This window comes from Rhinoraja longicauda, chromosome 13 (genome assembly GCF_053455715.1).
Source record: "Rhinoraja longicauda isolate Sanriku21f chromosome 13, sRhiLon1.1, whole genome shotgun sequence".
NCBI classification, from domain to species: domain Eukaryota; kingdom Metazoa; phylum Chordata; class Chondrichthyes; order Rajiformes; family Arhynchobatidae; genus Rhinoraja; species Rhinoraja longicauda.
The window spans coordinates 31178219-31191410 of record NC_135965.1 but is presented as its reverse complement, the minus strand read 5'-3'; the positions used below and the strand labels follow the sequence as shown (position 1 = coordinate 31191410).

Sequence of the window (13192 nt, the reverse complement as noted above, 5' to 3'; positions counted from 1 at the left end):
ATAATCACTTTAAAAACAAAACAAAATATTAACTTTACACACTCTTTACTGCCATCTGCTGCACATCTTCGGTTTCTGCACCACCGTCACAATTCTAATTTCCTACCAAATTTGCCTTTCAATTGCTGGGTTTCCAAGACTAAGTTTGATCGGCTCAATTATCAAAAGCTTTTTGGCCTCCATTCAAGAAATCAGGCACTGATGTCAGTAAGTCCTCGTAAATTCTTAATTTCAGTTCATCGGAATAGAAGCTATAACAGTGCTCTTGAATATTAAAAGAATGTGCATTTCAGTCAAAATTATACTTATTAATCTTACAAGGCAGTGATGTAGGGAGGTAATTTTGCTGGCATCAGAAAAAAAAATGAGCCTGCTGTAACATTTATAACAATTTCACCAAAGTTCTTTATCATGAACCCATTATCCCCACTTGATTGATCTACATGTGAAACAAACCTCACATTAGCAAACTAATTGATTCTCAGCAATATTTTGAAAGCTTTCAATTAAAACAAATTAATATGAAGAAGCCATAACACCACATTCTTCCAAAAGTTGGAGATATGTATTCTATGTGGTGCATTTCTGGGTAAGTAAAATAAATAAAAAATAAATATAATTTTTTATCTGTTATAGATGTTATCTAAACACATATTAATTATGCTGCTAATATCTGGAAATATTTATGCAATACCCACAAAAGAGGTAATCCAGCAAATATTAGGATTGCAAAATAACACTGTGACTTCAACATGTTTTCAAACCTGCAAACTTGTAATTTATACAGCTACCTTGAATATTTTTTGGGTGCAGTTTGTAAATCAGCAAATAGCCCAGATGACTGTATTCAGCAAGCTGCACATTTCCTCTGAAAACCTTGAAGGGTATCTGCGATACTCACAGAATCACAAAATGCTAAATTCGAAGCCATCTTCTCTAAAATGCTATTTACCTAAAACCATTTTTTTCAGTATGAAGTGGAGCAATTATTGTGGCGACTGAGATTTTGTGTTTTAAGTTGTCAGCCATGGCACTACCAGCTAAAATGGGATGGTTTAACGTCCCCTCTCAGGATTGAAATATTTAATTTAGACAGAGCAAATGCAAATGCGCAAGGCTATACCTTTGACTAGAAAAACGTGAGAGGAATCAAAAAATAAGTTGTTGAGAAAAGGGTCAAGTTCTGCTAGATGAAGGAGAGTGTTAGTAGAGGGTAAATAAATGGGTCTGTGTTTAAGGAAGAATCAAGGAGCCCTGCGACCTTCTTGGTGGGGAATGGAGGTGTAAAGGGATTGGACATCCATGGTAAAGAGTTAATGTGGGCATAGGAATTGAAAGATATTGAAGTGATAACGAGCGTGTGAGGTGGCTCAGATGTACATCAGAAAGGACGACAAGAGAGGACAAGATAGAATCGAGGTATGTGGTGATGAGTTCAGTGGGGCTGGAGCAGGCAGAAACAATGGGTCTGCCAGTGCAGTCTTGGTTGTGGATTTTGGGAATGAGATAGAAACCTGTACCTGTTGAGGAACTGTAAGATTAGAATCTGTGGAGGAGAAATTGCCAGAAGTGATGAAATCAGTAACTGTCTAGGTGATGATGGCCTGGTGTTCATCTGTGAGCTCATAGCCAAAGGGTAGGTATGAGGAGGTGTCAAAGAACTGGCACTTGGCCTCAGCAAAGTAGAGGTCAGCTTGCCTGACTACAATAACACCTCCCTTTTCGGTGGGTTGATAGAAATATCGGAATTGTTGCTGCGTCAGTGGAGGGCTGTGCATTCAGAAGGGGTGAGATTGGAGTGGGTAAGGGGGTGGGTAAGTCAAGGAACTTAATTTTGTACAAGCGGTTGAAAATAAAAAGATCCAGTGAAGGAAGAAGGACAGTAAGAGGAGTCCGAGGAGGTTGAATGTTGGAGACATTAGAGGAATGCCAATCAAACCCCTCTCACCTGTACCCACCTATCACTTGCCAGGGTTTGTTCCACCCTCACCTCTTTTCTAGTTTTCTCTCCCCTCCTATAATCAGACTTATGAAAAGTAAGACCCATAACATCTCCAGAGATGTTGCCTGACCCACTGAGTTACTCCAGCTTTACTCATTGGCAGTGAAGCAATTTGAGATTCAATTCGCATCCACTCCCTACACACTCGGGGCAATTTTATAGAGGCCAATTAACCAACAAACCCACACGAATTTGGGATGTGGGAGGAAGACAGAGCATCTGGAGGAAATGCATGTGGTCACAGGGAGTACATGCAAATTCCACACCGATGGCATCCAATGTCAGGATCAAACCCCTCTCCTTGTGGCGGCGCTGCCATAGCAGCTGCGGCTTACCTGCGGTCCATTTGTCTTTGTGTTTTTGTTGTTTTTTTGTCTTAATTGTAGTTGTGATGTCGTGTTTTTCTGTTTGTGTACTATGTGTGTATGTGGGGGGGAGGGGAGGAACTGTAAAATTGTAAATAGGTGTCCCTTCCGAACGGAGACCCGACCTTTGTTTTCTGGGCCGGGTCTCCGTTCCTGCTGCGGCCTACCATCGGCCCAACTCCTGGAGCTGGCGGCCTCCAGGGCTCCGGTTCGCAGAGTCCGCAGACCGGACTAACCATCAGTGGAGCCGGCCGTCCTCGGAGGCTGCGGGAGCGGCTGCGACTCGCCTTAGGCTCGGGCCGCGTGGATGCCGACATCGGGAGCTCCGGCAGCGGCAGCGTGTTCGCCCGCCCCGGATCGCGGGGCTTGGGTCGCGGACATTTCACCGTCTGCTGGGCGGGGGCTTCAATGTCGGGAGCCACGACCGCCCCGACGTGCAGCAACAGCAGCAGCGTGTTCGCCCGCCCCGGATCGGACTTATCATCGGCGGAGCCGGCCGTCTTCGGAGGCTGCGGGAGCGGCTGCGACTCGCCTTAGGCTCGGGCCGCTGCGGACCGTCCGGCGCGGCCTGCAACCACAACAGCCTGACTGCGGGAGAAGACGGCAGGAGAAGGGAAAGACATTGTGGCCTTCCATCACAGTGAGGAGAGGACTGGAGGAGACTCACTGTGATGGATGTTTCTTTGATGGATGTTTCTTTTTTTGTGTGTTTTTGGGGTTGTGTAATTTTAATGCCTATTTAATGCTTTTATTGTTGGACTGTGGGTGACTGAATTTCGTCCAATTTGGATGACAAATAAAGCTATCTTGAATCTTGAATCTTGAAACCCAGTTCTCTGGTGCTGTGAATCATTAGCTCTACCAGTTGCGCCAATATGCTTTCCTGAGGGTAACATTTCCAAGAATGTATATTTGTAGGTTCACCACTGTTCATTAGTATCAATTAAACCAGTTATTTTGCAAACAGAGAAACAGAAACATAGAAAATAGGTGCAGGAGGCCATTCGGCCCTTTGAGCCAGCACCGCCATTCATTGTGATCATGGCTGATCATCCACAATCAGTAACCTGTGCCCAACTTCTCCCAATATCCCTTGATTCCACTAGCCCCCAGAGCTCTATCTAACTCTCTCTTAAATTCATCCAGTGATTTGGCCTCCACTGCCCACTGTGGCAGAGAATTCCACAAATTCACAACTCTCTGGGTGAAAAAGTTGCTTCTCACCTCTGTTTTATATGGCCTCCCCTTTATTCTAAGACTGTGGCCCCTGGTTCTGGACTCCCCCAACATTGGGAACAGAGAGGTGAAGAATATTTTGAGAAAAAAGTTACATGTATGAGGTCAGTTAATGAAAAGTAGAAATATTTTGTCAGTATGATAAGGCTGATTTTTTACCTGACCAACCCACAAGCAGGAAAATTGATAAGCAAAGAATTTAAGTTTTGTTTAAATTGGATTTGCATTTGGTATTGTGAAAGCCAGGCAAACCTGCATTTGTGAGGCAACACATCTACCCCAAACCAGGCAAGCATTTAATTAATTGCTACCTTCGATTTGTACCAGCATCTGCAGTTATTTTCTTACACTAATTAAATGCACAAGTCAACTATGGATGGCTTCATTCACAAAATGCTGGAGTAACTCAGCAGGTCAGGCAGCATCTCGGGAGAGAAGGAATGGGTGAAACGTCACCCATTCCTTCTCTCCCGAGATGCTGCCTGACCTGCTGAGTTACTCCAGCATTTTGTGAATAAATCGATTTGTACCAGCATCTGCAGTTATTTTCTTATAACTATGGATGGCTGTTGGCAATGATGAATGCCAATGATGAGGAAATGTTGTATGAGATGTTGGTGAGGCCACATTTAGAGTATTCTGTTGAGTTCTGGGCAGCATGTTTTAGGAAATATGTTGTCAAGCTGGAAAGGGTACAGAGAAGATTTACAAGGATGTTGCCAGGACTCAAGGGTCTTAGCTATAGGGAGAGGTTGAGTAGGCGGGGACTCTATTCCTTGGAGTGCAGGAGGATGAGGGATGATTTTACAGTGCATTCAGAAAGTATTCAGACCCCTTCACGTTTTCCACATTTTGCTACATTGCAGCCTTATTTTAAAATGGGTTAATTTTTTTAATCATCAATCTACACACAATACCCCATAATAAAAAAGCAAAAACAGGTGTTTAGAATTTTTTGTAAATTAATTAAAAAGAAATAGCTGAAATATCACATTTACATAAGTATTCAGACCCTTTGCGCTGATACTCAAAATTGAGCTTATGTTCATCCTGTTTCCATTGATTATCCTTGAAATGTTTCTACAACTTGATTGGAGTTCACCAGTGGTAAATTAAATTGATTGGACATGATTTGGAAAGGCAACACCTGCGTATATAAGGTCCCACAGTTGACTGTGCATGACAGCGCAAAAACCAAGCCATGAAGACAAAGGATTGTGTCGAGACACAGATCTGGGGAAGAGTATAAAACAATTTCTGCAGGTTTGCAGGTCCCAAAGAGCACAGTGGCCTCCGCCATTCTTAAATGGAAAAACTTTGGAACCACCAGGACTCTTCATAGAGCTGGCCGCCTGGCCAAACTGAGCAATCAGGGGAGAAGGGCCTTGGTCAGGGAGGTGACCAAGAACCCGATGGTCACTCTGACAGAGCTCCAGATTTCCTCTGTGAAGATGGGAGAATCTTCCAGAAGGACAACTATATCTGCAGCACGCCACCAATCAGGCCTTTATGGTAGAGTGGTCAGACTCAGTAAAAGGCACATGACAGCCCACAGCTGATTTTGGAGTTTGCCAAAAGGCACCTAAAGGACTCTCAGACCATGAGAAACAAGATTCTCTGGTCTGATGAAACCAAGATTGAACTCTTTGGCCTGAATGCCAAGCGGCACCGCTCATCACCTGGCCAATATCATACCTACGGTGAAGCATGGTGGTGGCAGCATCATGCTGTGGGGATGGTTTTCAGCAGCAGGAACTGGGAGACTAGTCAGGATCGAGGGAAAGATGAACGGAACAAAGTACAGGGAGATCCTTGATGAAAACCTGCTCCAGAGAGTTCTGGACCTCAGACTGGGGCGGAGGTTCACTTTCCAACAGGACAATGACCCTAAGCACACAGCCAAGACAACACAGGAGTGGCTTCGTGACAAGTCTGTGAATGTCCTTGAGTAGCCCAGCCAGAGCCCGGACTTGAACCCGATCGAACATATCTGGAGGGACGTGAAAATAGCTGTGCATCAACTGTATAAAGGTGTACAAAATCATAAGAGAAATAAATCGGGTAGAGTTTCTTGCCCAGAGTAGGGGGATCGGGGACCAGAGGACATAGGTTTAAGGTGAAGGGGAAAAGATTTAGTAGGAATCTAAGGGATTAACTTTTTCACACAAAGGGTGGATGGAACAAGCTGTGAGAGGAGGTAGTTGAGGCAGGGACTATCCCAACATTTAAGAAACAGTTAGACAGGTACATCGATAGGACAGGTTTGGAGCTGGGAATGTTGGCCGGTGTGGGCAAGTTGGGCTGGTTTCCACACTGTATCACTTTATCTGACTCTATGCCTCCAAGTGGGGTGGAGGGGTGTGGGGAAGTTACTCAAACGCATTGATACTAAGCTCTAGATAACCTGACCAATAGTCATTACAATGGCACAAAAATATGCTCACAAAACATTCTCTTTTGCCACCTGTGCTCTCTGCACACCATTCTTACCTTTTGCAGAACTTTTTATTTCCAATTCGGTTTCACTGTGGAGTCTCTAGGTTGCATCCAGTCTTTAATGCTTGCCTGAGTTGCCTACTCACTCTACCTGACCCAAAACCAAGTTAGATTTAGCATAGTTATGGAAAAGGGCAAAGGTAAAATTCATAAAATTCATAACTGAGGGGTGATATATTTTAGTGGATTGAGAAGTTAATTAACAAAAATTGATTAGAAAAAAATGAATGTCAAAGCAATGAGACATATTTAAGAAGGAGATTTAAAAGGTTTGGATCCCCACAAATTATCAAATCCAAAGCACAAGGTTCCTAGCGGAAGAAATAAAGCAAAAGCAAAAAATTATTTTTAGACGGCAAACACTAATACTGTAGAAAGTTGAAGAAAAAAAATCAAAATCATAGGGATGTTTTGGGTCGGGACCCTTCTTCAGACTGAAAGTATAGAGTGGAGGAGAGGTGGGAAAAGCTGGAGGTGAGAAAAGACCAAGACCAATCAGGGTAGGCCATAAATTACCTCAGTCAGGGCGATGCCCAGTAGGCCCATTGTTGGCTAGAGAAGATGTGATCTCAAGAGGAAACAATGTGGAGAACTGCAGAACTGGTAAAATGACAAAGGTGGAGGAAGGGGGGCAAGGGGTTAGTGAAATTAGAAGGTGCTGTTCTTCCAATTTTCGGGTGACACTCTGGCAATGGAGGAGGCCAAGGACAGAAAGGTCAGTATGGGAATGAGAAGGGGACTTGAAATGGTTGGTAACCAGGAGGAACCTGTAGGCCTAGGTGGACCGAGAGTAAGTGTTCAGCAAAATGATCATCAGATCTAATTTGGTCTTGCCAATGTGCAAGAGCCCACACTGGAACACCGGATGCAGTAGATAAGGTTAGAGAAGGTACATGTGAAACTCTGTCTAACCTGAAAGGACTATCAGGGTCCCTGAATGGAGATGAAGGTAGAGGTATAAGGACTGGTGTTGCATCTCCTGTGGTTGCAGGGGAAAGTGCCTGGGAGGCGGTGGTTTCGGTGGGAAGGGATGAACGAACAAGGAGTTGCAGAAGGAATAGTCCCTGTGGAAGGCAGAAAAAGGTGGAGATAGGAAGATGTGATTAGTGGTGGGATTCCTTAGGAGGTGACTTAAATGTTGGAAGATAATGAGTTGGATGCAGAGGCTGATGGAGTGTAAGGTGAGGAAAGGTGAGGACCAGGGGAACTCTGTCCTTGTTGAGTCTGGGGGGAGGGGGAGCGAGAGTAAAACGGGACACAGAGGAGACATGTGTGAGGGCCTCATTTCTGACAGAAGGGGGGAAACCCACATTCCTTGATGAATGAGGACATCTTGTATATCCTAGTATGGAGCACCTCATCTGGGAAGCAGATGCGGCAGAGACCGAGGAATTGAGAGTAGGGAATAGAGCAAGAGGCAAGATTGGAATGAAGAGTAGTCCAGATAGGTTTAAGAGTCGGTAGGTTTGTAATCAATGTCCGTCGATAATCTGTCTCCTGTGATGGAGACAGAGAGATCGAGAAAGGGGAGAGAGGTGTCCAAGATAGTCCAGGTGAATTTGAGGGTGGGGTGAAAGTTAGTGGTGAAGTTAATAAAGTTTATGGGTTCTGCATAGGTGCAGGAGGTAGCCACAATATAGTCTTCAATGCAGCAGAGAAAGAGTTAGGGATAGGGATAGTTAATATGAGGTGCTGTTCCTTCAGTTTGCATGTGGTTTAACACTCACAATAGAGAAGGGCAAAGTCAGAATGAAATGGGAAGGAGAGTTAAAGTGGTGTGCCTTTATCAGTCCTGGGGCCATTGCTGTTTGTCATCAACGATTTGGATTAGAATATACAAAGCATGATTAGTAAGTTTGCAGATGACATTAAAATAGGTGATATCATAGATGGTAGAGATGAATATCAAGAATTATAGTAGGATCTTGATCAGATGGGCAAGTGGGTTGAGTAATGACAAATAGGGCTTAATTCAAATAAGTTTGAGGTGTTGCATTTTGGGAAGTCAAATTGGGGCAGGACCTTCACAGTATGCAGTTGGTCTTGGGGGAGTGTTGTAGAGCAGATGAATCTAGGAGTGCAAGTTCATAGTTTCCTGAAAGTGGTGTCACATGTAGATAGGGTGGTGAAGAAGGCTTTTGGCACATTGGATTTCATCAGTAAGGGAATGCTTATAGAAGATGGAATGTTGGTGAGGCCACACTTGGGAGTATTGTATTCAATTTTTGGTCACCCTTCTATAGGAAAGTTGCCATTAAGGGGAAAAAGATGCAGAAAAGATTTACGAGGATGTTGCCAGGACTTGAAGGCCTGTGCTTTAGGGAGAGGTGGTACAGACTAGGACTTTATTCCTTGAAATGTTGGAGGCTGAGGGGTGTGTAAGATTATGAAGGGAATATATTGGGTGAATGCACAGAGTATTTTTCCCAGGACATAGGTTCAAGAAAGGAGGAGAAAGATACAATTGGAACCTGAGGCACAACTCTTTCACATGGAGGGTGGTGGGTATATGAAACAAATGGTTGGAGGAAGTAATCAAGGTAGTACAATAACATTTAAAAGACATTTAGACAAGTACATGGATAGCAAAGGTTTGGAAGGAAATATATCGAACACAGATAAGTGGGACTAACATAAATGGGCAATCTTGGTCAGCATGGATAAAGTGGGCTGAAGGGCCTGTTTCCATGCTGCATGATTCTATATGGCCAGTGCAGTTAATGTGATTTACATGATCTTCAATAAAACCTTTGACAAGATCCCACATAGATAACTGGTCCAATATGTTAGAACGTTTGGGGTCTGAGGCAAGTTGGCAAATTAGATCTGAAATTGGCTCGGTAACAGAAGATAGAAGCTGATATGGTGGCTTGCATTTCTATTTGGAATCCAGTGACCAGTAATGTGCTGCAGAGTTCGGTGCATGGATCTTTGCTGTTTGTTATATAATTTGGATGTGAATATAAGAGATTTAATTAGTAAGTTTGCGGATGACAAAAAACATTATTGGTATTGCTGATAGTTGGAATGGCATTATTTGGTTACAGAATGACATTGATCAGTTGGTAAGCTAAGCATTGATCAGTTGGTAATGCCAGACGCAATCTAATCCTAATAAGTGTGAGGTGATACATTATAGGAAATCTATTAAGGGTATGATCTGTACCTCAACTGGTAAGACCAAGACCAAAATCCCTAAAACTGGTACCACAAATAGATAAACTGGTGAAGAATGCAATCCTGTATTAGCCAGGTATGCTTACCTTTATTAGCCAATACATAGAGTATCGGAGCAGGTAAGTCTTAGTGCAACTTTTAAAAAGTATCAGTTAAGCTACAGCTAGAATAAAATGTGCATTTCTGGTCACCACACTACATGGACTGAAGAGAGTGCAAGGTTTAAGATGAGGAGTAAGGGTAAAAACTGCTCCGCAATTATTCTATGACATATTCAATGTGGTTAAGCAAAGAACATCAGTTTACTCTCAATCATCAGCAGAGTGATGGGAGATGTTATTGACAGTGATATTATATGGCATTTACTCATGTAATCAGATACATGCAGCAAGAATGCTTAACAAAGTTGCTTGATTTTCCTATCCCAAACTGGAAAGGAAATCCTGAAGTATTGGTTTATTTAAAGAACAAGCTTTTCATCTGGACCATGGTATGTGTAAATGTCATCAAAGTCATCGCACAGATAACAAGCTGACTACAGTGTGCCAAGTTATGCCTCAAGAGACATTCACTGGTGTGAATATTGGTGCAAATATTAGCAAGTTTTCAACTGTTGATAAACTCAATAAGTATTTTTTTCTCCGTCAAACCATCTTTGTAGTGGGCATCAAACAGTTTATCAAAGGGGAAGATTGAGGGTGTGATTTTTAGGTTAAAAATAAAGAATGCCGAGAGAAACAGAGAGAGAAAATCAGCTGAGGGGATGTGAGGAAAAGTATTTTCACCAAGATGGTGGTTGCAATCCCAAATGCATTACCTGAGGGAGTGGAGGTAGATTTTGACATACCATTTAAGATGCATCTAGACAAGTAGTTGAATAGCCATGACGTAGTAAGCTTTAGACCAAAATGCTGAGAATATGATTTATATGGATAGGTGGCCAGCATGCCCTCTGTGGGTCAGAAGACCTGTTTCTATGCTGTATGACAATGACAGAAGAATCATAACTAAAGGATCTTCCATTTTAAAGGAATTAGTAAGATTAGAGGGGAGCTGGTCTGGAAAATCCCTGTCCTAAAGGGTGGTAGAGGAGAAACTCATATCATATATAAAAGGTATATGAAGGAACTGCAAATATTGGTTTAAACCGAAGATAGACACAAAATGCTGGAGTAACTTAGAGAGGCAGGCAGCATCTCTGGAAAGAAGGAATGGGTGATGTTTCGGGTCAAGGCCCTACCTCAGACTGATGTCTGGGGAGAGGGAGGTACATAGATAAGGAAGTGTATAGACAAGGAAGTGTAAGGTGTGAAAACAGGACAAAGGGAATGAAGCCCAAGGAACGTGTAGAATAGATCATTGTTCGTTGGGAGAAGGTTAACAATAAAGCAAACAGAGATAAAATGTAGTCGGAGACAGTAAGAGTGGTCAGAGAACTGGGAAGGGGGAGGGATGGAGAGATCCCTATACCTCCCCCTTCGACATCATCCAAGGACCCCGACAGTCTTTTCAGAGGTTCACTTGCACCTCCTTCAACCTCATCTACTGTATCCACTGTTCCAGGTGTGGACACCTATATATCGACGAGACCAAGCGCAGACTCGGTGATCATTTCACTTCACCATTGAACACCTCCGCTCAGTCCTGGTTGCTAAACACTTTAACTCCCCCTCCCATTCCCACACTGACCTTTCTGACCTGGGCCTCATCCATTGTCAGAGTGAGGCCCAGAGCAAGGAATAGCACCTGCTATTTCACTTGGGCAACTTACACCCCAGCGGCATTGAGTTCTCTAACTTCAAGTAACCCTTGTTTTCCCTCTCTCTCCATCCCTCCCCTTTCCCAGTCCACCGACCAGTCTTACTGTCTCCGATTACATTTTATCTGTTTGTTTTGCTGTTAGTTTCTCAAAACTAACAATGATCTATTCTACACGTTCCTTTAACCTCATTCCCGTTGTCCTGTTTTCATACCTTACACTTCCTTATCTTGGTACCTCCCTGTCCCCTGACATCAGTCTGAAGGGTCTCGACCTGAAACATCACCCATGCCTTCTCTCCAGAGATGCTGCCTGTCTCCCTGAGTTACTCCAGCATTTTGTGTCTATCTTCATGTATAAAAAGTACTTGATTGTGTGTGAATTCAGTACTGGCACTTACTGGGGCAAAGATAGAGAATAGAATTAGGATGGATAATTCCTATTCGACTGGCACAGTCACTAAGGGCAACATAGAGACTTACACAACTGAATGAGGCTACAGGTTCCGCCAGTTGCCACCCTGTACAGGTGAGTTTGAAGGTGACGGTGGTTCAGGCTTCATGTCCCCATTGCTGAGGTGGGCAGGTGAGCAGCCTCACCCTCCAGGGGCGAATGGTTGCCACAGGTCTCTGTCGATTGCAGTGAGATGCGGCTCGCCTCCTTCCCCGGGGTCAAAGGTCGCACAGTGCGCGAGGTCAGGGGCCGTCCTCGGGCAAGGTGCCCTCAGTGTCAAAGAATATGTTCTTTACCAGACCGCTGTCGGCAAACCCCTCACCGGGCGCACGGAACTAACGACGCACACCAGTGCAAACATCGCATGTGAGATGTACGACTTGGGGAGGGAGTCGGGGAGACAGACCGCCAGTGGTGGGAAACGCTGGCGGTTGGCACCCGATGCCCTTCGCATTCTGCACTTCCGCCCCCTTCCCGGGGGGCGGTCCGGTCTCGCGCTCGCGCTCCCGCCGGTGCGCGCATCATCCGGCGCGAGCGCGAGACCGCGACCCTCCCCTTCAGCCGGCGCGCGTAACTCTCGCCGACCGTTAGTTTCAACGGCCGGACGGCCGCGCGCCGCCGCCGCGCCTCTCCGTCTATCAGCGGGCAGGGCGCGGGGGAGTTTCCAGTCGTTCCGCTGCTTGACCGCGGGCGGGCGGGGAATTCCCCCACACACCCAGTCAGCTGAGAGCCAGAGGCAGAGCGACGAAGATACCGCATACACTGGGCGGTTGACGATGCTGCCTCGCCAACCGTAAATTCCGCACAGAAGCAGCTTAAAGGAGGAGGGGAGGGGGAAATTCAGCCCTCCAGGGAAGTCCGGCGCACCCAATATCCACCTGTTGTGCTGTGCAATCGTCCTCAGCTGTGCGTATTCTATCCCCCACTATAGATGGTGTGGATTTTATTGCACAAAGTAAGAAGGCTTGTACTTGAACACTGAAAGGGCGTGAGGAATCTCAAGGAATATATGATAGAAATAATATCCCTCACTTCACTAAAATAAGGATTAGAGTGGCTGCAACAGTAAGGGCGTTTGGCTATAGTAGAACAGGCAAAGGTTTTCAACAGCATGGCATGCCCACAGAACAGTGGCTGTCATATCATGTCCATTCTGAAGGTAGACACAAAACGCTGGAGTAACTCGGTAGGTCAGGCAGCATGTCTGGATAAAAAGAATAGGTGACGTTTCGGGTCGAGACCCTTCTTCAGAAACTCGCTGCGCTATAAAATCAGCGCTTGACATTGATTTTTTTCTTGCGTCAACTTCAAGAAGAGTAAGGTAACTAAATTAGTATTGTCAACTTAGTCAGAATATTTAACACCATTAGCTTTTGTAGTTCTTTTAATGCGATTATTTTTTGTTTGTGTGAACTTCACAGAGTAAACAGTAACATAGAAACATAGAAAATAGGTGCAGGAGGAGGCCATTCGGCCCTTCGAGCCAGCACCGCCATTCATTGTGATCATGGCTGGTCGTCCACAATCAATAACGCCTGCCTTCTCCCCATATCCCTTGATTCCACTGGCCCCTAGAGCTCTATCTAACTCTCTCTTAAATCCATCCAGTGATTTGGCCTCCACTGTCCTCTGTGGCAGAGAATTCCACAAATTCACAACTCTGGGTGAAAAAGTTCCATCTCACCTCAGTTTTAAATGGCCTCC

At 44.6% G+C, this 13192-nt stretch overlaps 1 protein-coding gene across 4 annotated transcripts in view; it reads right to left on the bottom strand.

Annotated features, from left to right (window-relative positions):
- LOC144599211 (uncharacterized) overlaps positions 1-11966 on the bottom strand; it is a 46864-nt gene extending 34898 nt beyond the window's left edge. For 2 of the 4 annotated variants that reach the window (XM_078409968.1, XM_078409966.1), the window contains exons 1-2: positions 11518-11966; positions 6094-6186 (exon numbers count right to left, since the gene is read on the bottom strand). The gene's annotated coding sequence lies outside the window, so the exon portion shown is untranslated. Of the gene's footprint in view, positions 1-6093; positions 6191-11517 lie in introns of all 4 variants that reach the window. The other 2 variants (XM_078409967.1, XM_078409969.1) reach the window with 2 other exon arrangements.
- Positions 11967-13192: the final 1226 nt, after the last annotated feature.